The following is a 26,217-nucleotide window of genomic DNA, read 5'->3' on the forward strand; positions in this document are numbered from 1 at the left end:
GGAAGTGGTGATGATAAAGAACATGATCACATGCTTAATAGGTCAAAGGCACCTCCAACCAAAAATCCATGGAAAAGTACTCTTGGTCTTTTGTCACGTGTGGCTGGGAGGATGTAATAAATCAGAGCTGTCAGTAAAGATTACCTCCGATTCACAGCTTCCCCTCACATGGGAGTTTCTTTGCTGGTCTTCAACTTTGCATTAAAGCTTGGCAATGATAAATTATGGCAGCAGAGAGGCAGAAAACAAGTTCCTTCAGTGAGATGTCATCTGGTACTCATCTAAAGGACATATCAGTCATTCCTTTAATTAGCTGTTATCTTTTTCACTCAGAGCACAGGCTTATCCAACACAACAAAGGAACTTGAGGATATATGAGCTCAAAGCCAGCATCTGGGATTAAATCGAACAATCATCAATAGATTCACTTGTTGATACACCTGGAAGAAACTCAACTCCAGAATTTCTGATGGTCCAAGAATCTGACAGTCTTTATGAAATTAGAGCATGGGAATGTTATGTCGATGGTCTATATGACTTTTATAGAACGTAGAAATTGACAGGACAGAACACATCCTTCAGCTCACAGTGAGGCGCTGACATAATAACCTATTCTTCCAACTGCCTAGAATTTCACAAACACATAAGCCTTGAGTTTTCTCAGTTCCATGTACCTATACAATAGTCTCTTACAAGATCCTCATGTTCCTGTCTCCACTATTGATGCTGATAGCACATTCGGGGCACCACCATTCTCTGTGTGAAGAACTTACCTCTGAAATCCACTGTACTTGCTCCCAAGCATCTTAAAACTAAACCCCCTGGTGTTAGCCATTTCAGCCCTGGGCAAAGCCTCTGGCCATGCATGTGATCAATGCCTCTCATCATCATATACTCTATCAGGTTACACCTCATCCTCCATTGCTCCAAAAAGAAAAGACAAACTTCACTCAATCTATTCTCAGAAGGCAAGCTCTCCAATCCAGGCAACATTCTTCTAAATCTCTTCTGCACCCTCTCCTTCACATCTTTCTATAATGAGGTGTCCTGAACTGAACACAATATTCCAAGTGGGGTCTAATCAAGGTCTTGTATAGCTGTAAAATTACCTCACTGCACTTGAACTTGATCCATGGTTAATGAAGGGTAACACACTATATGCCTTCATAACCACACCATCAAACTGTGCAGCAGCCTTGAGTGTCCAAGTCTATGTACTCCAAGACCTCTCAGATTATCCAGGGAACTTAATGTTCTCTACTCTCTCCACAACTAAGTGGATATTATGTAGTGGGGGATGTTATTCGTGGACATCTTGAAGTCCATGATCATTTAATTTGTCTTCTCCATGTTGAGACTCAAATTTTTATTCTCGCACCATGAAATTTTTCACCTCTTCTCTGCAGTGCAACTCATTGTTGCATGAAGCTTAATATTATAAATAGTCATAACATATTTTTCCTCTTATTGCTGGTTGCAATGCATCATCTGTCTCTTGATGCGATTTAAGATTTGATGATTTATGAATACAGATGGTGGATTTTTTAAATTCTAATAATCCCTAATTGATTCAGTTAATGTTGATCAATTTTTTTTCAAATAATTTTACAGTTGAAGGATCATAGTTATTCTTCCAGTAAGACCAGGCCTGGCTTGGACTTCAGGTAACCTTTATCGATGTATTGCACACCTTGGATCTTTTGGATGTATTCAAGACATGGATCAGTCAAATTTTGGACCAGAAGGGTTTATGGGGACCAAGAAGGATAGTGGAGTGGAAACCGATCGCTAAATTATTTTTGATCTTCCAAATGGCAAAGTTAATTTGAAGAGTGACGTTTTCATGTGTTCTTGCACAATCTCATTGTTTCTTCAGCTTTGGTTGTTTATCCTTGATGTCCTTTCACTCCTGGGCTCATGCAAATTTCCATCACTTCCTCATGACCAACAGATAACCTTGAACTTGGATGGACATAGCACAGGAGTGAGATCATGCATTCCAATTGAAGGGGAGAACTTTGATGTCTTGGATAATTATTATCATTTTCTTTTTTTAATTTAAAATTTTGAATGAACCAGATTTTTTTTGAACTGATGAATAATTCAATGGTTTCAAAGAGTTTCACTACTTTCACAAAGATTTTGTGGTTTCTATATGTTTCACTTGAGACTTGTGGTCCAAAGATTTATGGGTTAATCCATTCACATTTTTTTTTTCGTATTACTGAAGGAGAAGCATTATTTTTCAAGGGCTGGGTGACCAGTGCAGAGTTTCTCAACCTTTTGTTTTTACTCAAATACCACCTTAAGTAATCCCTTACAAACCATTATGGCATAGGATACCACATTAATGTTGCAGCTGGCACTCTCATTACAGCTCTTGTAGAAAGTTGACAGAATGGTGGTTGGTAGACTTGCTCACCTTAGTCTTCTTAGGAATTGTAGTTGATTTCCCTATCTAACCACAGAGCACCCATGGCACAGGATGCCATAGGTACTCTATGGTTAGTAAGGGATTACCTAAGGTGGTATGTGAGTGGAATATAAAGAACCACTGGACTAGTGGAACTATTTTATAAGGCATCTGAAAGTTGATTGGTTTGCTATGGATCTGGAGTTGCGAGTATGACATACAGAGTTACAATTTGTTTCTTCCTATTTACAGCTCCTAAGTACAGATTATCTGAGATTAATTTGCCTTCTGGACCCTCACTCAACCAATAGCACCATCACTAGTGCCATGCATTCTCTTTCAGACTCCACTCTATAGCTCTTTTCACACTGGCTAACCAGTAGATTGGCCATTCAGTGAACTGGTTAAGGAAGCCATTCTTGCCTTTCACACGAGACCACTGTTAACCAGTTTTCTGTGTCCTTTCACACTCATCACAAGGTATCCCCAGGGTTAGGGGATTGCATCCTCCACTGGTGATATCTGAGTGACCCATCAAGCAATGCTGGACCTTTCCTAAATCCTGATCAATGTATTCTGATCTTGTATTTAAACAAAATTAATCATGCCTAATTATAACATAATTAAGCATTATGTACCGTACAGTTGTTTGCTGACCTATATAAGCCTTTATAATTTTATAAAATGCTGTGGAAAAGTATAGGCACACAATTTATAAAAAACTGTGGGAAACTCCTAGTAGCAATAGTGGCAATAGGACACAATTTATATAGACCATGGGAAAGAGCGATGGCAGACCTGCCCTCCCAGAATTCCATGCAGCAGGGCAAGGAGCACTCATGGAGAGGTTTTGCTGCTTCATGGAGTTCTGTGATGACAGATCACTATCTCTCTCTCCCACTGCAACTTTCTCATGGTCCCTTAGACACTTATAAAGGTTTATTTAGGTTGGCAAAGTTTATACCAGTGGTTCTCAACCTTTTTTCTTTTTATTCACATACCACTTTAAGCAATACCTATGCCATAAGTGCTCTGTGATTAGAAATGGATTGCTTAAAGTGGTATGTGAGTGAGAAGAGAAGGTTGAGACCTAATTGTTACTGAAATATTTTGCTTGAGAAAAATTGTCATTGGCCCATTTCCTCTGGAGTTATGAAACCGTGCCCATAACGAGTCAATTAAGTATGATTAAAACAGTGGATTTCAAACCTTTTTCTTCCTACCCATATACCATCTTAAGCAATCCTTTACTAATCACAGAGCACCTATGGCATAGGGAATACTTAAAGAGGTATGTGAGTGGAAAGAAAAAGGTTGAGGACCACTGGTTTATACCTTTTTAATCTTTTGGTTCCTTCATGTTCCTGCACTCACACAAATATGTAATCAATGTGTCACTACTTTATCCCAGGATACTCTATGTCCCTTTCACACTGGGCTTATTGGCATGCAGGCATCATCAGATGCTAAGGATGATGATATCTACCTAGATAGTATTATCCCTGGCATCTGGTGATGCCTGCATGCCAATTAAAGAGCTTTCATACTGGCCCTTAACCAGTAGATTGGACGTCAATTACTGGGTCAAGATACCAGTGTGAAAGTGGCTTGTCACAGATACTTTGCTTCTTCTCTCCATTGCTCCTGTTCTACAACTTAAAACCTGTTTGATTTTGGTATAACTTTTCTCGGCTCTGATTAATGGTCATCAACCTGGAACCTTGGCCCTGTTTTTCTTCAGATGATGCTCAACTTGCTGAGTCTTTCAAATATGCATGTTATTGTTTTGGTGTCACTTTTAGCATCCAGGTTTGTTTTCAATAATCACAGACTTCCATCCCTAAAGAAGGAAATTGAGGCTGTTGGAATTGGATTCTCAACTTCGCACTGCAATTGGATTCTCGACTTCCTGTTGCGGAGACCTCAGGCAGTCTGGATCAGTAACAGCACTTCCTAGACCATCACACTGAGCATGGGAGGCTCCCAGGACTGTGTGCTTAGTTCATTTCTGTCCACTCTGCTGACCCACGACTGTGCAGTTAAACTCAGCTCAAACCACATCATCAAGTATGCTGTTGACATGACCGTGGTGGGCCTGATCAGTAAGAATGGTGAGTCAACATAAGAGGTGAGGTGCATTTGCTAACTGATTGTTGCAGGGCCAACAACCTGTACGTTAAAAAAACAAAAGAGATGGTTGTTGACTTCAGGAGGGTCCGGGGGCACCATGCTCCACTGGCCATTGACAGTTCGACAGTTGAGGTCGTTCCTTGAAGTGCAGTTGGCAGAGAATCTCACCTGGTCACTAGCTTCAAAGTCAAGAAAGCCCAACAACGTCTCTACGTCCTGTGAAGGCTGAGGAAAGTTCATCTCCCACCCTACATCCTCACTATATTCTACAGAGGATGTATTGAGAGCATCCTGTGCAACTGCATCACCACCAGTTTTGGAACCTGTACCTCCTCGGACCATAACCCTGCAGAGGATAATGAAGTCACTGAAAAAAGATGAATGGGGGCTCTTTTCCTACATGAGGGCCATTTGTAACTCCCGATGCAGGCGAAAGGCAGGAAATATTGTGAAAGACTCCACCACCCTGATGTAAACTGTACTCCATTCTGCCATCTGGAAGGAGGTACAAGAGCACTCAGGCCCTTACCTCTAGATTGGGCAACAGTTTTTTCTTTACCCTCCAAGCCATCAGACTCCTGAATTTCGAGAACATTTATGGATAGGGTACCATGGACAGTTACTGTAAATGCCTTTATATTTTAATGTGTTTCACTTCTATTTTAACTTGTATTTATGCAAATATGCTACATGGTCCTGGAGAAACACTATCTCATTTTTATCATCCGAGCATAGTATGAATGATAAATAAAGGTGACTTGACTTGACTTGAAATAATTCCATGACATTAAGTATTCCAGCTGACATCAATGAATTACATTTATGTTCTCAGTCATCATGGTGGGATTTAACTCTTTCTCCAAGTTTTTAGAATGAGGCTCAGGATTTTTTTTAAATCAAATAATTTCTGCACTGTGTTAAAATGACATTTCTCTTCCCTGACCAAATACTGACATGCAATTGTAACTTACAAATGGAAGAGTCAACAGTAAATTACAATTATTGATGAATCAATTACCTTCTTCAGCGGGCAATTTAATAGGTAAATGTTAATTTTATAGCATGGTGTTCAACTGAAGATGCCAGAAAATTAACAAATTTTATCTCCTGCAGGCATTAGCTTCATTTTGGATTGTCACATAAGGTAAAAATCTACAAGTGTTTTGAAGCTGAGTTGAATATAAATATCGCGGGAAAATGGATTGGAACAACTTTACTGTTGCCACAGCAGTATATATTGGCAGAGGAGAAGAAATTAATTAAGTACTCATATTTACTGTTGCAATATTTGACTAACAGTTGTGCTTTAACTTGTGGCATTTTCCCTGGCATGATTAATGAAGTAAATGATGAAAATAGATCTGCAATAAAAAAATTAACATAGTAGTTAAGATAACCAGTGTTTGCTCAAAGGTTTATGCAAATTTAAGATGTGTTGCAAAACACTTGCAAATGGAACTTTCCAAGAAATACATCAAATGAACAGGTTTAGCATTTTAATTTGCAAACATTTATTTTTATTATTAGCCTATGGCTGCATAGATATGAACTAATTAGTCAAGTAACACCAAACTTAATCAAAGTAAGCTTTAATTTCAACTCTTGAACACATTAAAAATGGAAACAAAGAGCTTATTAAATCATGGAATCATCCATCATGGAGACAAACCATATGGCCCATTATGTGCACTGCCAATCCTTCAAAAGAGTCATTCATTCAGTCCCATGACCCTTTCCCTTCCCTTTGATCTTGAAATGGCTTTCCCAATGTGCAGAAATGCAATTCTCTTTTCAAATTTGTTATTGAAAGATGAGTGAGTTCCAAACTAACAAAATTTAAATCCAAAAAATCCGAGAATGAGTGGAGATAGAGATAAAAAATTATGAGGGGTATAGATATGTAAATGCAAGCAGTCTTTTTCCATTGAGGTTGGGTGATACAAGAACTAGACGACATGGGTTGAATGTGAGAGGTCAAATGTTGAAGGGAATTTCTTTGCGAAGAGAGTGATGAGAATGTGGAACAAGCTGCCAGCAGAGGTTATGGATGCAGGGTCGATTTCAAAATTTTAGAGAAATTTGGATAGGTACGTGGATGGGAGGGGTATGGAGGGCTGTGATCCGGTTGCAGGTCAATAGAACTTGATCACAAATAGTTTGGCATGGACCAGATTGGTCAGAAGGTCTGTTTCTATGATGTTGTGTTTGATGGTTCTAACATGCTGAACTGAAGATAAAATATCTTTAGTTTATTTGGCAATTATTTCAGAAGTGTTTCTGTTTTCTAAGTGTTGGCAAATCATAACAACTCCATTTTAACAACGTGTTCAAAACAATTGCTGGCCCAAGTAAAAATAAATGGAGTTGCCTTTAGAGCTGTAGGATAGTGCTGAACTGAAACAGTCCCTTTGACCCATTTAGCTGCACCTCGATCATACCCCTCCATACCCTTCCCATCCATGTGCCTATCAAACTTATCTTTAATGTTGAAATGAAATCCTCATCCACAACCTCAAACTCTCGACAGTCTCAGAGTGAAGATGTTACCTAAAAAAAATTCACCATTCCCCCTTAACCTGTCTTCTAGTTCTTGTCTCAGTGGAAAAAGTTTGCTTGCATTTACTCTATCCATACCTCTTATTATTTTTCCTATCAAATCATCCCTTATTCTTCGATGCTCAAGGGCATAAAGTTCAAGATTATTTTACTGTCATGTAATAAAGCAGAAAATGCAATATTACAGAAAAATTTCCTTTAGTCTACCGTAAGGCAGTCAAAGATTTGCTATCAGCAAATATTGCACAGCACCCCTTACAACCAGAGAAAGAGAAGCAAAAGAAAGTCCCTCCTCAGTCACTGAATGTCCATGGATTCACCTCCAGTGTTCCTGAATTCTGAATCATCACCAACCCAAGCTTCAGATGCACACCTCTGACAGGATCAGGAAGCCTATAGCCCCCTCTCACAAACCGGTTCCATTACCTGGTACCCCTTCAACCAGTCTTGAGCCAGTCTCCAGCAGTCCACAACCTGGTGTAAGTCCTTTGACGGCAGTCCCCAGCAGCCTGCATTCTATGTTGGCACCTCCCCTTCGGTCACCGATAGCCCACCTCCTATTTGTTCCTCAGCCTCCAAGTTCCTCACTGGTCCACCGCTGTGTCCAACCTATTCAACCCTTCGCCATTACTCAGCTCCTTGTCTCCTGACAATATCCTTGTAAATTTTCTCTGTACTCTTTCAATTTTTTTTATATCTTTCCTGTAGGTAGGAGACCAAAATTGCATATAGTACTCAAGTTTAGCCTCTCCAAACATTTAAAGAAACCCTGCAACTTATAAAAGGATGTAAAACCAACTGTTGTTTTGGACAGAAAATCTTTACACCAATTCTGATAAAATTATCTGTAAATTTATTCACATTTTGTCAGACTAAAAGCTCTATATCAATGTTCTTCACTGCATAAACACCAATTCAATGTGACCTCCTCCATGTGGCATCATGACCATGACCAATTATTTATATTTCAAGCTATTTTCTTTGTAGCATTTAGAAAGTGAGTCTATCAAAGTCTGACTTTTTCTGAAGTTTTAAAATCAGAAAATACTGAAACCATTCAGCACTTTAGATGATAAGAAAAGTGGAAAGCGAGAGAAAAAAAATCACATTTCAGTGTTGAGACCCTTCATCAGAACTGGGAAAGAGAAAAACCAGTTAATGTAGGTGGCAGAGAAGATCAGAGAAGGTAATGGGAGGAACAAATTGAACTTCTCTAATTGGCTGAGAATGAATGTCATTTTAGGGGATTGAATGCAATGAACTTTGTTAATTGTGTCCAAGACAATGTTATACAGTAATATGCAGCTCAACCTAGTGTGGAAGGGGCAATATTGTACTGGGGATTGAAGCTGGTCAGGTAACTAAAGTATCTGTGGAGGAACATTTTGGGACCTGTGCCCACAATTCTATTCGTTCTAAAATGGTTTTGGAATTGGTTAACATGATAAACTTGAGGCAAGGCTAATTTTACATGATTAGGCAGGAGCAAAATATGGTTGACAGGATGTAAGTAAAAATAGTTTTTAAAAGTGTGATAAGGAAGGACCAGGATGAAGATTTTGCCAGTGGGGTAAAAGGCAGGAATGGCAGGGTAAAGCAAGAGGTACAGAGGCATAATCATAAAGAAAAAGGAGGCATATATCAGATACAGGCAAAAGGTTTGAGTGAATCACTAAAGGAGTATAAGGAATATAGGAGGATATGAAGAGGGAAATAAGGAGGGGTAAATGAGATTTTGAGATGGCTTTGGCAGATAGTGTTGGGGGAACAAAAAAAGATTTATGTATTAAGAGCAAAAGCATCATGATGAAAACATTCAGGGTGAGGATGAGCGTCTATGTGTAGGGTGAGAGAAGATGGGGAAGATCTCAAATGAATATTACTTGAATATGTTTTATGTAGAGCGGAATTAAGCAGTGTGTAGTGGAAGGAGAACCTAACCATCTGTGTTAATAGGAAAGAGGTGTGAGTCATATCAGGGTGGATAAGTCTCCAGTTCCAGCCCAGATTTATCCCAGAACATTGCAAATGATATGTACAATAACAGCAATATAACCATGGAATTCAGCTTAGAATATATTAGGTTCCATTGCTTATGTATCTCCATACTTTAATGGCCCCATTAAGTTACAGGAAAGAATGAAAACTGAAGGGGCTAAACAAAGTAACATTCACAATGAAGTACAGTCCAAAACAAAGAGAAAGGTATGTTTTATGGTGATACAAGACTGAAATTTTAAAGGAAACAAACTGAGTTTTCCTTAGAGCTTAATGATACAAATATGATACTTGTTTAATTTTTCAGCTGGGGTGTTTTGATTTTGAATGCTGTGATTTAGAACACCAATGCATGACAGCACATGTAAATTCCAGTGAAAGTTACTCATATATAAGTAACTCAAGGAAAAGTCAACTTATGGCTTCATTAAAATATCAACAAAAAATACACAGAGATTGAGATTTGTTGCAGACACTTTGACAGACATCTTTCAAAATTGGATGGATTTTTAGTAAGACATAAAAAGGCAATTACTGACACAGAGATCATTAAAGAGTGTTTTTTGGCTTCTGCAGAAACATTGCATGCTGATGTCTACAACAGAAAAACCGAAAGGGCTGCAACCATCTGAGAAAGCCAGTGTGATATGACTGAAGGAAATTAGAAAATAAATCCAATGACTGTCAACACAGATATTTTTGTAGGACTGTACTTCAGCAGAGCAGTGATGAAAAGATAGCTCCACATGATGTCTCACAATAATGTGCTTGTAGCGAGGTCGCTACGGCTACAGCTAGGTTATAGCTCTAGGTTAGAGCCCTATAGTTTGATGTCTCATGACTTTTATAGTCAGCTCGGCCGCATCACCACCGGAGCGTGGCTTGAATGGGCTGGCTGCCGATTGGTTACCTTGGATGCCCAGGCCCCCAGCGATCCACCGGTAGTGATTGGCCAGTTTCACCACTCTGCCAACGGCCTATGGAAACGGCCATTTCAGCCAATATAATGCTTTGCCAGTCGCCACACTCGACGACTATTTCCGGTGTCAGCCCAAGGTGCGGGCAGTTACATGCCTGCACTTTGTATCATCAAAGAAGAATTGCTTTGGGATGAACTGATGTTCTAATAACTGTTAAAAGTCAAACAAGTTGAAGATATTTCTACTTCCCTACTTATCTTTATACTGAGAATATCATGGTTCAGACAAACCTAACATCTGGGTGTACAGATGATGTGCTCTCTACAAAAGGGAACCAAGGAAATTTGATTGGCCTATTGCAGGAAGGACAGAAAATTCCCAAATCCATCAGGATTAAAATACAAAAAAAAGGAAATTCCAAATGTCACTAATTTATTGAAAAAGTAAACAAAGGAAATGGACTCAGAAACTGAGTCCATTTACTCAGAAACTGTGAAAAGATTTGTTTTGTGTGCTATCCAGGCAAGTCAACCTCTACATAGTACAGCTGGGTATGCAAGAATAAAAAATGTGTTGCAATGAATTACATATAATCCAATGGAGATTAATGAGAAATTTAAGGAATTTTATGAACAATTATACCAAACTGAGAACGAGGGGGAAAGATGAGTTTTTAGCTAAAATTGAACTGCTGAAATTGCAAGAAGAGGAGCAAAACAAACTGATAAAACCAATTGAAAAAGAGGAAATACAGGATATATTAAAAAAAGCTGCTGAACAATAAAGCGCCTGGAGAGGATGGATTCCCAATAGAATTCTATAAAACATTTAAAGAGTAATTAATTCATCCTCTCCTGGAAGTAATGAACAGATAGAAGAAACACAAAACTTGCCAGATTCATTTAAGACAACAATAATTACAGTAATACCAAAGATGGGGAAGGATCCCCTAACACCAGCATCATATAGACCAATATTTCTACTTAATTCAGATTATAAGATAATAGTAAAATTATTAGCAAACAGATTGGCTGACTGTGTACCAAAAATAGTAAAACAAGATCAAACTGGTTTTATTAAGAAAAGACGAACTGCAAATAATGTCTGTAAATTTATTAATCAAATTCATGAAGTTCAAGGAAATAAGAAGCCAACAGTGGGTGTAGATTTAGACCCAGAAAAAGCCTTTAACAGGGTAGAATGGTATTATTTATTCAAAGTATTACAGAAGTTCAATCTACCAGAAAAATATATTAATTGGATTAAAGAATTATATAATGCACCATTGGAGAAGGTAACAGTAAATGGATATGTATCGAACCAATTTAAATTAAGTAGGTCAACTCGGCAGGGATGTCCACTATCTCCCTCACTGTTCACTTTAGCAATAGAACCATTGGCAGAACTGATTAGAACAGAAAATAAAATAAAACGGATAAAAATAAAGGAGAAGGAATATAAAATCAGTTTATTTGAAGATGATGTCATAGTATACTTAACAGAACCAGAAATATCAATAAAAGAACTACATAAGAAATTGAAGGAATATGGAGAAATATCGGGGTACAAGATCGACACAAATAAAAGTGAAGTGATGCCAATGAGTAATGCGGATTATACAGAATTTAAAAAAGAATCACCATTTAAATGGCAAACACAAGCAATCCGATACCTAGGTATTAGATTAGATAATAATTTGAGCCACTTGTATAAATTAAATTATCAGCCACTAATAAAGAAATTGCAGGAAGACTTAGAACATTGGAAAGAATTGCTGCTAACGTTGATAGGGAGGGTAAATTGCATTAAAATGAACGTCTTCCCAAGGATACAATACTTATTTCAATTGTTACCAATTCCCTTAACAGAAAAATTCTTTAATGAACTAAAGAGAATAATAAGGAAATTTTTATGGAAAGGGGGGAAACTGAGGACAGCCTTAGATAAATTAACAGAGAAGTACAATCAAGGTGGTTTGTAGTTACCAAACGTTAAAAATTATTATAGAATAGCACAATTAAGCTATTTATCAGATTTTTATCAGACAAGGGAAAAACCAGATTGGACTAAGATAGAGCTAGATAAAATATGGGAGAAGGTACTGGAACATATACTTTATAAGTGGGATGAAAAGCTGATATGATATAAAATCTCATCAGTATTGCATCACTTACTCAATATATGGAAGAAGATTCACTTGGGAAAGGAAAAAACAAATTACCAAATATCAAAAATTATTATTGATTCAAAATCAGCTAATCCCTTTTACAATAGATAACCTTTCCTTTAGAGAATGGGAGAGAAAAGGAATTAAAAGAATAGAAAATTGTTTTTTGGGAAATAATTTATTAACATTTGAACAAATGAAGTACAAATATAGTATAACTCATAGTACAATGTTTGCATACCATCAACTGAAAGCCTTTTTAAAGGATAAATTTGGAAACAGGCTGAGGTTACCAGAAGGAAGCAGCTTTGAATATGTGATTACAGACACAATGATAATAAAAAAGATTTATAATGAACATGTACATCAAGCTGCAAGAGAAGGAAAATGATGAAATAATCTATAAACCCAAACAAAAGTGGGAAAAAGATTTAAACATAAAGATAAAAAATGAAACATGGGAAAAGTTATGCTCTGGAACCATGAAGAATATAATAAACACAAGGTTATGCATGATACAGTATAATTGGTTACACAGGTTATATATCACACCCCAAAAGTTTAGAAAAATGGGATCCAACATTATCAGATAGATGTTTTCACTATAAGAAGGAAATGGGAACAACAGTACATGCAATTTGGGCATATGAGAAACTGAGAAAGTTTTGGTAAGATCTAAATCAGGTATTAAATAAAATCACAAAAAGCAACATACCAAAAAATCCAGAGATCTTTCTTCTAAGTAATATAAGAAGTAAATAATTAGGCCTCAAACTGGATGAAGCGCAAAAAAAATTATTATGATAGCCTTAGCTGTACCAAAAAAATGTATAATGTCAACTTGGAAATCAGAAGAGAGCCTGGGAATACAGCAATGGTACATGGAAATGATTAAATGTATTCCATTGGAAAAAATAACATATAATTTAAAAGATAAAGTCACATTATTTGAACAAATTTGGGAGTCGTACATGGAACATAACGGAGAGGGCTTGCCTCAGACCTCCACCCCCTAAAATGATAAGAAGACAAAATGACTTGACCCAGTGTGTAAAAGTAGATGACAGAATTTTCTTTTTCATTTTCATTGTGTGATGACATTGTTTAATGGTTTTATTGTATTGTATATGTTGAACATTTAATGGGTTTGGAGGGGAGTGGGAAGGGGGAGGGAAAGTAGGGGGGAAAAAGAGGAGAAAATGCCACTGTGTATATTTAAGAGGGAAACGTTTGTATGTATTTTGATTGATATGGTTCACAGTGTGAAAAATTAAAAAAAATAAAAATGTGTTGCAATGAAACTAAAGTGCAGGTTATTGTTCTAAAGAGATAAAGAACAATGAAATGGTGCAAAGACATAATCTTATTATATAACAAAATAAATTAATGATGGCAGGGTGGTACATGTTTCCTATGTGGATTTTAGTAATGCAATCAACAAGGTCCACCTTGAGAGACTTGTTCAAAAAGTCATGAGGCATTGAATCCTGTGTAGATTAAAAATTGGCTTTCATGTCAAAAGCAGAGAGTAGTAGTGGATGCGAAGTGTTCTGTCTGGAGGTCAGTGATTAGTGAATTCATGCAGGGATTTGTTATTGGACCCCTGCTCTTTGTATTTTTAAAAATAAATTACCTAGATGAAGAAGCAGAAGTTTGCAGATGATGCAAAGTTTGGAGGAATTGTAGACGGAGCTGAAAGTTGTCATAGGTTACAAAAGGATATAGACAGGAAGCAGTGTTGGGCTAAAAAGTGGCAGATTGAGTTCAATTTAGATATACACACATACAGAGATAGTTACAGACTATTTCAGCCCATGAGCCCATGCCACCCAATTACATTCAATTAACCTACAATCTCTGGTACGTTTCAAATGGTGAGAGGAACACAGAGGACATCCATGCAAACATGGGGAGAACATACAAACAGTACAAGACATATAGACAGTACGGGATTCAACTCCAATCCCAATCACTGGTACTGTTACAGCATTATGCTAACTGCTATGCCAACAGTAACTGGATAATTGTGAGGTGATGCATTTTGGTAGGTCATTAATGGTGGCTACTTAACAGTGTGGAGGAATAGAGGGACTTGGGCTGAAAATTCATATATCTCTCAAGGTTGTCGCATAAGTTGGTAAGATAGTTAAGAAGGCCTATGGGAGTTTGGGCTCATTAGTCAAGGGATTGAGTTCAAGAGTTGAGAGGTCATGTTGAAACTCTACAAATCTCTGGTGAAACAATGCTTAGAATATTGTGTTTAGTTTTGGGCACAATAAGAGAAGGATGTGGAAGCTATGGAGGGCATACAGAGGAGACTTACTGGGATGTTGCCTGAAGTGGAAAATGAGACAAGGTTAGCAGAGCTGGGTCTTTTCTCTTTGTAGCAAAAAAAGATGAGAGGAGACTTAATAGAGGTCTACAAGATTCTGAGGTGAACAGCCAGGGCCTCCCCCCCACCCCCCACCTGGGCAGGAATGGCAAATACCAGAGGACTTCTGTGCAAAGTGAAGGGAGCAAAGTTTAGGCAGGACATTGGGGTAAGTGTTTTTAACACAGAGAATCATGGGTGCCTGGAATTCCTTGCCAGGGATGGTGATAGAGACGGAAACATTTAGGGGCATTTAAGAAATGCTTAGACAGGCAAATGGATGAAAGAAAAATAGAGGGTTACAGTGTAGTGAAGGTTTAGTACTTTTTGGCAAGAATACATAGATTGGCACAACATCAAGGGCCGGCACTGTGCTATAATGTTCTATGGTCTTTGCTATATAGTAATGGTTGAAGAGTTTAATAACAGCAGGTAAGAAACTAACCTTGAATGTGGAGGTATGTTTTGAAACATACATGCTCTGCCAAATTGGAGGAGGAGGAGGAGGAGAGATTCTGACCAGAGCGATGGGTCCTTTATTGTGTTGGCTGCTTTCCCAAGGCAGTGGGAGGGGGAAGGGGAGTGTTGATGGAGTGGTGGTTGATTTGTGCATTGGCTTGATCTGCAATCACAACTCTCTGCTGTTTATTGCAGTCTTGGGATGAATAGTTCTTGTACTGAGTTCCCAGACACAATACTTTCTATTATTATTTAAAATAATATTGAACCATATTATTTTTTATCAAAAGTACTTTATCATTTCTTGTGTTGAACATCAAAGCATCACAATATAGTCACAACACAGTGAAGAGAGTTTGTCATCAGGCAATAGATTCCTTGAAAGAATACTTGGAAAATCCTGAAACAATAGCAAGAGATAAAAGGGTGAATCAGAATATGTTACGCATTGTAACTGCTTTACAAAACAAATTATAACATTGTGCATTCTGAATATGTAGTTTATTCAATTCCTAAAATTCAGAAGAGTTGTGTCAGAAAATGGAAAATTGTAAAAAAATTCAATTACTGTTTGATTTTCGTAGTTTTCAGGATGTAGAGCACACATGTCAAACTCTGGCCCGCGGGCCAAATTTGGCCCGCAAGATCATTTCAAGGATGTATTAGAAGTGGCCCGCTGGCCGCCGGGCCAGTATAGCGCATCCACAGCTAATACTATAAATCCCAGAATGCATTGGCGTCAGCCCGCTAATCGCCCCCACCTCCTCTGTTTACGTTGCAGGGTCTCACCGTGGACTCTGGTTTTGGGGCCTGGCCGGTGTCAGGGGAAGCCAAGGCCGCTTCCCAGTGCCCGGAACCGGAGGCCTCGGGTCTGACCTCGCCAGGACCGTTGCCCACTCCCGCTCCCTGCCGCAGGCCGACCCGCGACTCACGGTGACGGGGCCACTTATCTGCCGAGATGCCGCCCTGCAGCGAGAGCCGATGCCCCCGCACTGTCGTTGTCCAACCCGATCGCCCGCAAACCCCCGCCCTCCCACACACAGGCCTGAGTAAGTATTATGAACTTTAATCTCAGGATAAAACGATCTTCCAATAGTTTCATGTCACAGTGATAAATATATTCCTGGTTAAAAATGGTCCTGCACCTGGATACAAGCTCATTAGGCATAAAACTTGAAAAGTGTGTAAATCAAAGGATATCTTTACCAATGGAAAAAGGGCATGGCAAATAACCCTGCTAGAGTTCATGCCCATAATCAGTCACCCATTTGATTGTTTCAGGAATCATGTTATTCTCCCACATTCTCAATAGCCCTCAGATTTTACTATTCGACAGCACACTTGCAACATTTGACAAATCCTCTATAGAGAAATATTATTTATTGAATATTTTATTTCTCATTTGTTAATGCTTCTGGAAAGAGTTTATCCAAAACTATTATTAAACATTTATTTTAATAAGAAAAAGTTTAACATTACATATGTTGAAAGAAGAGAAAACATGCAGATGTTGTTGAAAATTTTCAATAAATATTTAGTTTGGCCCTCAACTTGGTCCAAGTTTTTAATTTTGGCCCTCCGTGAATTTGAGTTTGACACCCCTGATGTAGAGGGTCACAACTTAGTCCTTTTTTTCTCAACTCTCCACACTATTACCAATTATTCCAATAATCCACACTATTCCAATTATTGCATTTTTTTTTCCTGTGACCAATTCTTTGTAGCCTGTCCATTATCTTTACCTTGACTCTTCTCCCAATCATGCATTGTAAACTACAATGAGCAATTCGCTAATCAAAATTTGAGAGTGGAATTGCACCAAATGTTGAACCACGAAGAGATTGATTGATCTGGATAAAGAAGAAAACAAAGTTTTTCACAATATCTCAGTACACATGACAATAAATAATTCAATTTAATTCAAAGAACACACATTTAAAGATGCAATGGAGTGCAGGACATTGTATAATATTAAGAGAAATTTTCATGTATCAATACCATGCCTATCACCACTCAGCTACCTCTAGAGAGAATGCATAACTCATGATGAACTAAAAGAATGGCAACAAAATTTGACTGAATATCCTATCCCACCTCTTGTAGGGAATCCAGTCTCAGAACAGAAACACTCAAGCAGATTGTAAATTGGAAGGGAAATCCTGAACTATTTCATACAATCACGAACCTTTGTTCTGAACCATGACGTCATCATATAAATAATAAGATGCCTCCAACGTCACTAAAACTGGTATCAACAGGACTTTGCAAGTGTAAATATCAGGGAAGATATTTACAAAACATTGAACATTTCAACACAATACAAGCCCTTCAGTCCCCAGTGTGGTGCCAACCTTCAGAAACTGACAACACAACAATTTTCCCTCATACCCATCGCTGTCTATTTTCTTACATCCATGTGCCTTTCTAAGAGTCTTTCGAATGTCCCTATTTTACCAGCCTCAACCATCACTCTCTGAGTAAAAAACTTACCTCTGACATCTCCCCTCAACTTTCGTCCACTCACCTTAAATCAATGTCCTCAGATATTTGCTATTGTTGCCCCAGGAAAAAGACGCAGGCTGTCCACTCTATCGCAGCCCCTCTTACTCATATATACCTTTATTAACCTACCTCTCTTATTAACCTATCATCTCCAAAAAGAAAAGCCTAGCTTTGTCAAACTTGCTTCATATGACATGTTCTCCAATGCAGGCAACATCCTGGTTAATCTCTGCACCCTCCTCTAATCATTTACATCCTTCCTCTTTTCAGGTGAGCAGAACTGAATCCCAGTGTGGTGGAACCAGTTTTATAGAGCTACAACATTTTATTAACATATTTCAGTCAGCTATTGTGGTGAGACAATTAGCGTAGCCGTTAGAGTAATGCCATACAGCCCCAGCAGCCCAGATACTAATCCAGCAATGTCTGTAATGAGTTTATACATTCTCTCAATGTCTGCGTGGGATTCCTTTAGGTGTTCTGGTTTCTTCCCATCCTTCAAAAGGTACAGGAGTTGCAGGTTATTTGGGTGCACAGGCATGTGGATCAGAAGGGCCTGTCCCATGTTATATGTTTAAATTTAAAAAAAAATAGAAAGGTTTCTTCAGCAAAACATCTTTGTTGTGCAGACAATTATACATTAAATATTCCCATATCTGATAAACTAGATGGACACAGTGTATAAAAAATGGTTAAAATCATGTCATGATGTTAGTAAAGAGGGATAAAGAAGGCAAGGCAATTTGCAAGAATGAGTGGTTATTCTTCATTGTGCATAACATCATCTCAAGTTATAGAATAAGTCATCTTAAAAGGAGAGCCTGCAAGCGAACTGCAAGCAGAATAGATCACATGCAGTGGGAGTGAGCTAGCAGAAGCAACAATTAAAGTCTACAGCTGTAAGGTACAGATTACACTGGTGATTTTAGAGAATGACATTTAAAGTATACCTTCAGCATTTTCTTGTAATATCTTCTATCATGAAACTTATAGTATTTGTAGTTGTTATTTTACTTGTGGCATTTGGTCAGATGTTAATAAACTTTTTATGAAGAGTTCTGTGTGATGCTGCTCTGCAAGCTTTAATTAGTTTTCTCCATCTGGACAGATTCAGGCCAAACTCAATTGATGGCTGCAAGAGAAACTAACCAAATCAGTTATCACGGTCACGTGTTCTGACTGTGCTGAGATGAAGAGTATAATTGTGGAACTTCAGGCAAATCAGGTCTGATTTGAAGCAGATGCTAATAATTTTTGGAACATGGTCCCTGATACAGAATATCTATCTCTGAAATGTAGTGTGCATCTCTGTCCATACATATCTTCATTTTAAAATTATATAATTTATTTAAAAGAGTAGAAGCTGATTTCAGCCATTGAAATCTGTGCCAATTAATTAAACCATATTAACCTACCAAACCCGTGCATTTTGGAGGATAGGAAGAAACCAAAGCACCCAATGAAATCCCATGCAGCTCAGTGGATGAACATGCAAACTCCTTACCGACAGTGTAGGATCTGAACTCTGGACACTGCCATTGTAATAGTGTTATGTTAACTGCTAAACTAATGGTGCCACCCATTTTTAATGATAAGTATTGGAAAAAAGAAAATGAACAACTTAGAACAGCAGCCATTTTGGATTGGGATCCTAGCACTGCAATGACAGATGACAACGGCACATGTCAAAGTTCAAGGAGGATCAGATGTGCTGACAAATCCAGTGTTTCAAGTAGATTTTGTATTTCTCTTCCTTTAACATGTATATTTGCAAAGTTCATTTACTTTCCCATTTTTATATGAAAAGAAAACTGTTTTATTCTTGAAGTGCTTTGTTTTGGTTACACAAAATGCTCAATAAACGTTCATCATTAAAATACTGTAAGCAATGTGTGTTAATTTAGTTATTAATGATGTGTCCTCAAATAAAATCTTTTTCTTGTCAATGTGTTTCTTGTTTTAAAAACAGTTAATACCAATATTCTTTATGAAGGCATTGGTTCCTTGTCTCAGCAAAGTCTGTTGCTTGGATTGGAGAAGTGTCTTCTATTTTATTTTTTAAAAATACCTCCATTGGATTTAATTTTTTAAAAATACACACATATAGATCTAATACATTTGCTAGGAGTATAAGAAAAGACAAAAATTTGAACATTTCAAATAAAATCTTCATCATACACTTTCAAATCAAACCCACTATATCAAATATATTTAAAAAAAAAACAAAAGAAAAGGAAAAAAAAAGAGAGACCACCCTTCTCCATAAATAATCAAACCCCTTCCTTTAAACAAGGCAAACTTGCATATCTAATAAAAAGAAGAAAACAATGCTCAGAGACCAGGAGCAACCAAATACTTTAATTTGTTAAATTATGGTAATAGTCCATGAATAGCCCCCACGTCTTATAAAGTTCACCTTTTCATCTTTGACATTATGTCTGATTTTTTTTCTAAATGTAGGAAGGACATAACGTCCTGTAATTGCTGAGTATGGGTAGATAGAATACTTTCTTTCCATTTTAACACAATTGGCCGTCTCGCTATCAATGAGGTAAAAGCTAACATTTGCTTCTGAGATGAAGTCAATAATAATACTTCTTCTTGAGAAAAAGGAGATCTGTCTTCTGAGGCAAGGTTAACGGAGCTAGCACATTTCTCTTTGCAGTGAAGAAGGATGAAATGTGAATTATTAGAGGTCTACTAGATTATGAGAGGCATAGATAAGGTGGGCAACCAACACCTTTTGGAGCGACAGGGAGAGTCTTGTAAGGTGAGGGGAGAAAAGTTTAGGGGAGACGTCAGGGCTAAGTTTTTTTTATGCACAGAATAGTGGGTGTTTGGAATGTATTGGCAGGGGTGGTGTTGGAGGCTGGTATATTAGGGGCATCAATGAAATAGGCACAACGATGGAAGAAAAGTAGAGGATCATGGATGAGAGCTCTGTAAGGTTTAAATTGTTGAGTAGCCCATTAGGAGATATTGAGTCATATGGAACTGTACTCACTTGCATTTTGAAAAAAAAAAGAGAGGGGATCTTATAGAAACATAAACAATTATGAAAGGCATAGATAAGATTGAGGTAGGTAAGTTGCTTGCATGGGTCGGGGAGACTTAGGGGACAAAGGCTCAAGATTCAGGGTAGTAGATTTAGAATGACAATGAGGAGCAACTGCTTTTCCCAGAGGGTGGTGAATCTGAAATTTACTGCCCATTGAAGCAGTAGAGGTGACCTTACAAAATACATTTAAGATAAAGTTGGATAGATTTTTACACAGTAGACAAATTAAGGGATAGGGAAAAAAGGCAGGCAGGTGGAGATAAGCTTATAATCAGATCAGCCATGATATCATTAAATGGCGGAGCAGGCTTGATGGGTCAGATGGCCGACTTCTGCTCCTATTTCAGTTTTCTTATGTTTTTTATGTAGGTCGGTGTTATCAGTGAGAAAACAGATTCAATGGGTCTCAAAAGCAAGGACTCTGGACACAGTCTTGTAGTAAATGATTTCATTTACAAAACATGAACGTGAGAAAATGGTAATGGGGATAATACATAAACAGGAACAATTTAGAGTGAGCATGGGAAAATAACATCAGGGATAAAATACACATACACACACAATGAACAGGATGCATACAATCAAAGAAAGAAAAGACGATACCCACCACCCCTTGACTCAGTGTAGGCTCGGCTATATGCTACTAGCACACTAACTAAAAGGCTCCCAACCCTTTAACAGTGCACATCTTACCAATGACTTCTCCAGTGCCCACCGTGGTTCTCGGCCTGGATTGAAGCAGGGTAGTCCCTTGAAGAGGGTGAAAAAGGGAAAGCTGAGCATATGTGGCTAGGTGCTGTGGATTCCAGCCCAGGTCATTTACAGGAAACCAATGGCTCAGTGCCAGCATGGACTAATCAATGACAACAGTCAATGGCCCAAGGCCAAAGTACAGGAGGGCTGGAGGGTCCAGCCAAGGTAATTAAAAGGGTTACAATGGCTCAGTACCAGCAAGGATAAGTCAATTACAAAGGCCAATGGCCCAAGGAAAGTACAAATGAAATTAAATTAATCTATGGCAAGGTGTGCACTAATACACTAATCAGTGGGGTGGGGCCAAACCTTGATTGGTAGGTGGGGCATCTTCCAACCAAGTAGTGGGCAATACCATCACTTGACAGCCATGATGCTTCACAATACAGTTGGCACAACATCATGAGCTGAAGAGCCCAAACTATGCTGTAATGATCTATGTTCAATACTAACCACAGGTGAGCTTCATTGCAGTAAGTATAAATGCTGTATACATCCCTGAATAAGTCTCTCCCATCAAATGGACACAAAAATGAATCAAATTACCTTAAATTTGTCATGTTGTTGATGTAGGGGGTCATTTTTAGATATCCTCGTAAATATATAAACATATGGCCACATTGCCAGAGCTGCTGTAAAGGCAGTGCTGCCACTGGTGCAGACCTGTGGAGAGCAGGGAGCAAAGACACAATGCTCTCCGACAGGATCAAAACACCCAGTTAAACAGCTTATTAAATGAGCCGATGGTGGTTGATTTTAAAATCCTGCGCCCGCGGCGTTTAGGAACAAGATGGCATAACCTATGGTTGGCAGCAGCCATGAGGGGTTTCACTCTCCAGAGAAGCTTACACTGGTGCAAGGCTTCAAAAATTTGGGAGATAAACCCCCATTTGAGAAGGAGAAACTGAGGGGACAACCATTGGGATGATGACCATGACCTTTGAGGCGCTCTGAGGTTGAAGAACACACAGTCAGTGGGCTGTTGTGACTCAAGATGAGGAACACATGCAGGCTGCGGGCTGCTGGTGACTGGCTTGAGACTGGCTGAAGGAGTACCAGGTATTAGAGTTGAGATGCGAGAGGGCACTGAGGGCTTTCTGAACTTGACAAAGATTTGGATCAGGAGCTCGGGTTGGCAGTGGTTTAGACTGAAGGCTGTATGGCTGCAGAGGCCTTGGGAGCACTGGAGGTGAATGCATGTACACTCAATGACTCTGGGAGAACTTTCTTTTGCTTCTCTTTCTCTGAATGCAAGGGGAACCAGACAATTTCTGCTGAAGGAGAATCTTTGACTGCCTTGTGGAACACTCAAGAAAACTTTGTGTAATATTCTGGTTTACTGAATGACAATAAAAAAAACCTTGACTCTTGAATAAATAAGAGATCTAGCATTTTCGTAAGATTTCAGACTAAAATTCACCATTAACAAGTAAAGATGGTCAATAGACCTTATCACACCACCGTTTAAAATGGGATTCCCATGAAATTTTCCTGGGAACCCTCCTGTGAATCGGCAGTAGTATCATGGACCCAGGTAATTACCCCAGTCCATCCTCTCCCTGCGGTCTGAATCGACAAATGGCTGTGCAGGGGAGCATCATGACGTAAGTGCTTGCATGCTGTGTCACCAATCAAGGAAGAAGAAGTATGTGGGAGAGGTGTTTGTGCAACAGGATTGTGAATTGAATTACCCAATTTATTGAATCATATAGGCATTAGTTTTATTGATTTTTGGAAAAGCCTCCTCCACCATTTCTGTGTGATCCGGCTTCCGGTAGGATTTCTTGTGAGTATATAATGTGTCAATCACTATGTCATTGCTGGGGGCGCGACCCTCCTAAATTGCCATGGAGGGCAAATTACGGGGAATTTGGACCATGGTGTGAAAGGACCGACAGGGAATTTTACCCTGGTCCAAGTAGTGTATTTCAAAAATATCAAATATGCACACTCAAACAGAATGAGATTAGTTCTGTTAACATGTAATTGAAACCTTTAGCGCTATTTCTCTCTGTACAGACACTACTTGACCAGCTGAGCACATTCATCAGTTTCTATTATTACAAATTTCCAAGGGCCACAGTATTTTGCTTTCAATTTTGCCTTTTCTTTCTTCATTTACATATTGAGAGAGTCATAGTATACTGAACAGTGAACTTGGATAATATATCCCAGGCCCTGTCACAGAATGAGATCTCACTGTTTTGTGTCTCCATGGCCACTGTGTGACTTTTGAACTAAAGATGGCACCTTGTTCAATTAGAATTTCTTTCTGAAGCATTGGAAACTGAGGGGAAAATGTTATATTTGGTTGTTCATGTTAATTAGGTGGGAGATGATTGAGTACTGACCTTCCACCTTCACTGTCATTCAAGAGAAAACCAAGAGGTGATTGCGACTAATTTCCTTCCACACTGGCAGATCCTGCACCAGAGATTAATTTCTCAGTGTATTATCCAGACTTAAACAATGAGTGCAAAATGCTCATGGAATAGTCAGCAGAATTCTCACCTCACTTACTAACATAGCAGTAAAAAAATGAAATTACGATGAACTTTCCTGATTGTCCTGGCTGACAATGCTAAACATGATTTTGATTCCTAGCAATACAATTTTTTTTCCAACTATTTCCTATTATTGCTCAGTGGCCTGTAGTATTTCCACCATGTCATCATATAAAATTTTTTGATACATTAATTAACTGGAAATTTTCAACAGAAAAAAAAATGAAGGAATTTTAATCATTTGCATCCATTGGCTGACAGAAAAATGCTTTCACTATTCTGTTTGCCAAGAACAGAACAATAAGGATAATAGAATCATGGTGCAGAAATCCACAATTTTCCATCAATTTTCTGGTTCTCCACATGGTCCACATTCTTGGAATTTTGTCTTTTTCAACTAATTTTGTCTTAGAATGCCTTGAACCCAATTCCATAATACCTAGAAATCTGCTTTTCCATACACAAATCTCCCTGCACAAAATAAGCACTTATCCTTCTGTCGCCTCTTGTTCTTTTTGTTTCTGTGCTCCTGGTTTAATGATTCAAAACTGTTGAATACTATTGATCTTTATTTACTGCATCTAAATCATTCTTGAACAATTCTATCATAATCTCTCCGGTCCGAGAAAAGAGAAAAACATTTTTTTTAAACTGGCTTCTTAATGTCACTCACACCAGGAATAAACCTTGTCCACTTTTCCAGCTCCCTCACCAAAGTGTTCATGTCTTTCCTGCAGCATTCTGCTCACAGATAGATACAACACTCCGACTGTGTTTCATATGGTGCAGGTAGCACAGTGGTTTATATTACTCAGCAGTGAATTTATAATTTGTAAGATTAAGTTCACGTAATTCAATATATCAACGGAAAAAATAAATTAAATTGTAATGTTTATGTACTAACAGTGCTCTTTGTGTGATACCCAGGCAAGTCAACTGATACATAGTACAACAAGTAGTTCATGAATAGAAACAAAAGTGTGGGAGAGTGTGTTACAATAAAACACAAGTGCAATGTAGAGAGAATTTTAGAGTGGAGATACAAGAAGACAATGATTATAATGAAGGTAAAGAGAGTATATGTAAGGAGCAAACCCTCATGGCCTTGGCACCCTGTGGCATTCTGTTATAGGTGAGAGAGTTCCTGCAGCTCACAGCTCACTCAGGCAAGATCAATCTTTCCCTCACCTGACTATCATACAATGTCCTTGCAACAAAGATCACTAGATATTATTGACTAGAGAATATGCAGCTGGTATTCCCTCAGGGAGTTTCCTACACTCTAGTGCAATAATGTTGGATATGGTTAGTGTTATGCTTGTTCTTTCAAGAAGAAAAACTTTATATGGGTTTAAAATATAAGCAATTTTATTTTCCTTGAGTTGTTTCAACTGACTTCCAGTAACACCGCCCATGACTCTCATCATATATCTCTTGGTTTCTGTCCAACTGTGTGCATTGCATGCTGGAAAATGTAGTTCCTATTTACACATAATAGTACATCTTTCCTCTTTAAAAAAAACGCAAACACAGACACAATACTATGTCTGCATAAAATATATATATATATACTCCTTGGCCAGTCTCTTTCCACAGCACCTTTCAATCAGTCTCTGAGGTGGTTTGATACTCCTTTTTGGTCTGCTATGTGCTTCCACCAGTGTACTGCTTGCATTTGTTGCATTAGACTTAGTGTCTTTCTGTGAACTCTGAACCACATGTTCCTTTCCTTGCTGTGTTAGACCCTTTTGCGTACTGACAAATGATGGGTCATGACTAAGGGTTCGAGCTTGTGGCCGTAGATCCACGCGGTTCCTACTCAGAGGCATCCCTCCCTTTATCTGGGTCTGGGAGGAATGTGGATCTGTTTCCTCCTGCACAAATCCTTGCGTACCAGAATTGTGATCCTGGATTGCACTGGAACTCCAGGCTTCAGGATTGAGAGGCTTTTCGCAGTCTTGTCATGATACTGTTTCTGTTTTACCTTCTCTTCCACTTTAGACTGTTTGATCTTGACCGCTCCTTTAGGTGTCAACAGATTTTCATGCTTTGGATGGTTGGTACATATATGTCGACCCATCAGCATTTGGGCAGGAGAAAGGCCATTCTGCAGTGGTGCACTTCTTTGAATCATTAGCCTACTGTAGAAATCCTCTCATCCATCATTCACTTTCTTCATGAGGATCTTCACCACCTTGACAAAACCCTCTGCTGGGCCATTAGACTTTGGGTGATGTGGGCATGAAGTTATATGTCAAAACTTCCAAAGGACTCAAATTCACTGCTCAACAATTGTGGACCATTGTCTGATACTACTTCATAAGGAACTCTATGCCTCACAAACACAATTTTCATGTAAGCGACAACTCCTTTGCTGATGTTGACT

The 26,217-nt window shown here is 38.5% G+C and overlaps 1 long non-coding RNA gene across 3 annotated transcripts in view; it reads left to right on the top strand.

The window, feature by feature from the left end:
* The window catches only part of LOC138761904 (uncharacterized), a 134,979-nt gene that overhangs the window by 49,809 nt on the left and 58,953 nt on the right, over positions 1-26,217 (top strand). Inside the window, exon 3 of one of the 3 annotated variants that reach the window (XR_011356596.1) lies at positions 9,674-13,338. The exons of the other annotated variants lie outside the window; for them this stretch is intronic. This is a non-coding gene — a long non-coding RNA (uncharacterized lncRNA). Of the gene's footprint in view, positions 1-9,673; positions 13,339-26,217 lie in introns of those variants that run through there. 3 annotated transcript variants of the gene reach the window in all.

The sequence above is a fragment of the Narcine bancroftii genome, chromosome 4 (genome assembly GCF_036971445.1).
Source record: "Narcine bancroftii isolate sNarBan1 chromosome 4, sNarBan1.hap1, whole genome shotgun sequence".
Lineage (NCBI taxonomy): Eukaryota > Metazoa > Chordata > Chondrichthyes > Torpediniformes > Narcinidae > Narcine > Narcine bancroftii.